Below are 5051 nucleotides of genomic sequence, written 5' to 3'. Positions count from 1 at the left end.
CGCTAAAATCATAACACCATAGCTTTAAGAGTGGGAAGTCACAAGAGCTGCCCCCGTTGCTGTCCCCGACACAAAATACTCCTGTAAAGAGTTAAAGTGGAACTCAGCTTTTGCCAGTCTCTGTGTGTTGGATGAGCGGGCACCATGCCACACTGCTCAAATGCCACCCATTCAATGGGCACTACTGACCTCCAGTGGTGATGGCCATTCACCTCAGCGGTCTTACTTCAAGAAAGAACAGGTATTAGCCTATCCTCTCAGATATGACACTCATGTTTAACAATATTCACTGCCTGTCAAGAGAAACTAAAAAAAAAAGAACAGATATGATTGTCTCATAAAAAGATTTATTTATTTTTTTTGCCCAAATGTACAAAGGCAAGTTACAGTATTGTATAAAAAAAGAAACATGGTAATGTACACTTTACATCAGAGGACAACTCCAGTAGGGAAAGGTCAGCTGTGGTGAAAATTAAAGAAAGGTGATACATCAGGGGGAATGAATTTCAAAATGAAGCAATAAAAAAAAAGTTGTAAACATCCTTTTTAAGTACCGATGACTGATACTTAGTGACAGACCCTCTAGTTTTGAGTGACAGAGGGATCGTGAGTTTACCATGAGGGTTGGGGGGGAAGGTGTGGGGGTTAGAATCAATGCTGAAAAGCAAAACACCATGATAAAATAGTGCATGACTCCACCCAAATAGGTAAACATTGGACGTCTATCAATGTTTGCTTGCAAGGAAATATGGAAGCCATGGCATAACAGTAAATTAAAAAATAGAAGGAAAAAAATGAACACACCTCTTCCTCAGATGATGGACAACCAAATCAAAACAAAATAAATTATTCATCATTAAAGCGCTTAATGTATTTTCCTCTGCAACTTCAAGGGTCTTTGTGATTAACAGATTGGTGGCGATTCACTTTAAAACCAGATAACGTTTGATTTCTGTTCATCCTTAAAAAAAAGTAATGCTTTATCATGCCTGTCAATATCAACTACTACTAAAGCCACTTCTTAGGAACATGTAACACACAGAATGACATTACAGCTCTTGATATATCCAGAACAAATTAGATGTGAAAACATACATAGGAACAGTCTCAAGTATTACTCAACTCAGGGACTGTACTCTACAGCAGCCTATTAATGGCAATGGACTGTTCATTTAGTGTCATAACCTCCTTGCCTTTATAAAAACCAGCCACATCTGCATTCCACGAATTTCAGTTTTCAGAAAGTGGAAAAATGAACATCAAATTCACTCCCTTAAACATGACAACACCATAATCTGGCCTCGTGGGGGGTAACTTCTTTAAGGCCAAATAATCAAACTTTACCACAAAAGCTATAATACTGCAAAAAACTATTCAACAAACATCAGATGGCAAGAATAATGTCAGTCAGCTCTAGTTTCTATTTTTGCCTTGATGGTCAACAACAGTGGGAGCTCTGGGCAACAGCGCAGCAGTCTGAGGTCCAAAGTAACTCACTGGACGCACAACAATTTCATAGAACCTGTACAGCCATGCGTAAAGGCAAGTCTTTACCCCCTTTCCACTGGGTCTCCTATAGCAAGGTGACAACAAACAAAAATAAACAAACACAAAAAAACAGGATCAAATTGGGTTAATCGTTTTGCTTTTGTTTTTAGGGGGGGGGGGGGGGGCTGTAAAACTGCAAAAGCCTTGAAATGTTGACAGTTATACAAGGGATTAAAAGTTGCTTATAGCTTCACACACATATTTGTCTGGCTGTACGCTACGCAGGTCCTGCAAATTGGTTCTGATAAAAACAACCCCTTCCTCAACATGGGGGGTATTACACCGTGGTCATAGTGAGCCCGAAGTGAGCTGGGTGGAGGCTTTTAAAAATATATAAGTATATAGAAAATGAATAGAAGAGAAAAATGAACGAGCTGCTACAGTATTTGTGTAATCGACATGGGAGGGAAGTGTGGGTGGAAAAGGGGGCTAATGACAGATCGACTGAATGGTGATGACAATCCAAAATGCGTTGTTAAAATTATACCTCTGTTCATTATATACAGATATCTTTACTGTCGGTGAAAGGAGGAAAGAGAGAAAGAAAGAAAAAATGTTGAAGCTATGGATCAGTGTGCTTTGCCTGAGAGGATACTGTATATATGGGATTTCATGCTAATCAACACCCTACTGGAGAAAACTGAAAACATGGGAATCTTGCTCCTGGGAGAAAGAGGAAAACTGTAAATATGAACAGAGTTTTGAGTGGTTGTTTACAGAAGAAAAAAACACTTTGTGTTACTAGTATTCACAGCACTTACACACAAGGTCTCCTTGAACAAATAGAGTACAAGCTAAAATCTCCAAAGTTCTAACGGCTTTTTTCCTGATGTTTTTCCCCTCCTCTCCACTGTGGGCACCTCTGCTCTGCACCCACTTAAACAGTCAACGTTTGGGGAGTTACTTCTGGACCAGAGATGGCTCCATCTGCTCCCTTCACTCTCTTTGTAGTCAGCCAGACAAGTCTGCAGTGGTTTTTCTTTTTGTCTTATTGTCTTAAAAGAGACAGTTCAGTGGGTCCTACTGCATTCACACCACACACACAAGCCTGACTTTTACATGGCCAGTCACCCACTCGCGGTTACCCTAACGTCAACGCCGTTAGAGGCAGAGTGTTGGTGTGACAAGAGTAATCGTCAGTTGCGGGGATGTTTTCTGTTGACCTGGAAGAGAGGCACGTGCTGAGGGGGGTGACAGAGGAAGGCCAAGAGTTTAATGAACAGTGACTCCCGAGTCGTGAGATTCATTTCCAATCCGAGAGGAGAGAAAAATCACTTTGCTTCCTCCAAGGGCGACCTCCTTGTGGGTTCACTGCTTATCCAACCCCAGTGACAAATGAAGGACTAGTGTAGCTGTGAGCCGACAGAACCGTGAATCGAGACAGCCCTCCAAGTCAAGGCCGATCTTCAAGACTGGTTGGCAGAGGCTCAGAATCTGCTACGACAGCCCGATTCGAACAGCAACAAGGGTAAGCTCATCTGACGCAGGTTGAACAGGGCCCTTAGTCTGTTGAGGCAACTAACCTGGTTTCATCATCAGTTTCAGATGAGCTACCAGCCATTCTTCAAAACAGGAGGGAAATGAGAGAAAGAGAAAAACAAATCAAAACAAAAAAACAAACATAAAACAAAGTCTACGAAGTGCCATTAGTCATGCACCAATGAACTGAATCACTAAAAAAAAAAATGTATCAACATAACATCATGGACATGGAGATAGTCTTTTGAGCTCAAGTGGCTAATGGCATATTTTTTGGGGAAAAAAAGGAAGACAAACAAAAAAAAGTTTTTAAGGATGTAGTGATGAGGACAGTGTGTGTGCGTGCAAGCATGTGTGTGTGCGCATGTATGCATGTGTGTATGTATGTATGTACATGTGTGTGTGTACATATAATGTTTTGAGACCACATGCCGGACGCTGCCAGAGTCAACTCCAGTGTCCCTGCTGAGTCTCCAAAGAGCAGCAACTCCGAAAATAAACAAGTTTCACTTTACCATACACATTTCTTGTTTGTATTTGTGAGGATGCACACATTGAAAAGCAAGGGCAACAACTTCAATCATTTCAACATGATAAACTGTTTCTTTTTTTTCCGTTTTGTGTTTTTTTTTCTTCCGTCAGGCTTTTATTTATTTTTTCAACCACTGCGAACCAGATTCCCCTTCTCTGGTCCGTAATCCACACGCGAGAAAGGTATTCCATGAATCAAAGGCCATACAGGCAATGGGATGGTCTCTTTATATCTTGCATGGCTTTTCGACAGTGCAGAATATAGTTCAGTGGCAGGCTGCTTTTGTCAGCGGAGAAAGATGGCTTTGAAACTGGTCTTGCGGTCCGCGTTGGGATCAGAGGTTATAGATGCTCGGAAACATCAAGTCTGCCACACATTCCGGCAGGAGGAAAAGAGGAGAAAAAAATAAAAATATAGAAACACCATTCAACTGATGTCTAAATGACTCCATATGTCCCCATGTGAGCCAGTCACATGGACATTTGAGAGAGTGAGGTGGTGATGTCAGGTCTCCCTAGAGAGGGGAGAAAAAGACAAAAAAACTTACTCACTTACAACTGTTAATAGATACACCTTTTATTCCATTAACACTGCTATCAGTTAATAATATGCTAAACTAAATGCACACAAGATTCCCCTGTCATATTAATCAGTGTAAGGGTGGCACATAATCTCTATCACAGCCTACAGTAATTTCCCGCATATAAGACGCATTGTGTATAAGCTGGAGGACAGTGTTTTATGCAAGTTAAAAGAAACAAAACCATATCAACACCATATTAACTGCCCCCCTGTATTAACCTCATAGCTGAAGAAATTTGGCAAAATCAGTGTATAAGCCGCGGCTAATAGTCGGGAAATTACGGTACTAATCCCATCAATGCTCCCATTTTTATTCTGGTATTGTTGATGTTGACAATGTGCTATAATGGGATGGCTGTATGGTTCACGACCTTTGAAAGCAAGCAGGACTTAAAATCTTTCGTAAAACAGTCCTAATCACCAAACAGATTTAGAATATTCTTTAAGTTGGACTGCAAGTTATGTTGAAAATTGCAGGTTTTCTTATTTGAATAACTGAACAGCATGGTTAAAACAGCAAAATGAAAACATTTTTAAGCAGAATGATTAACTTGTAAACAAGTTAATCACACTGTTGAATGTGATAAAGCATTTAAACGTTATGCACTAGATCTGAGTCGGAACAACAGGATTGCATTTATAAAATATATTATATAATGACCTACCCCGCTGACTACATAAGTATCTACATAAACCAGATATCAACAAGCCCCGTCAACGCAAAATTCATTACACGAGCTACAACCATACGTTCACAGTCTGCCCGACATGCAGCCAAAAAGCAAAAAAGTTGCTTCACTCAGACGTAGAGTGCACCAAGTGTTCTCTCAGCCAGATCTTTCCAGCAGAGGTCAGTGTGAGCTGACATTTCTCTGAGTGCTGCAGGCAAACTCAGTCTTTTAGTACAGAG

General features: G+C 40.7%; 1 protein-coding gene across 1 annotated transcript in view; it reads right to left on the bottom strand.

Moving 5' to 3' along the window:
- Positions 1-330: 330 nt before the first annotated feature.
- The window catches only part of LOC134095238 (zinc finger protein 609-like), an 80441-nt gene continuing 75720 nt past the window's right edge, over positions 331-5051 (bottom strand). The window contains exon 9 of the mRNA XM_062548677.1: positions 331-4073. The gene's annotated coding sequence lies outside the window, so the exon portion shown is untranslated. The remainder of the gene's footprint in view (positions 4074-5051) is intronic.

Source organism: Sardina pilchardus, chromosome 11, assembly GCF_963854185.1.
Source record: "Sardina pilchardus chromosome 11, fSarPil1.1, whole genome shotgun sequence".
NCBI classification, from domain to species: domain Eukaryota; kingdom Metazoa; phylum Chordata; class Actinopteri; order Clupeiformes; family Clupeidae; genus Sardina; species Sardina pilchardus.
This window is presented reverse-complemented; position numbering and strand designations above follow the sequence as displayed.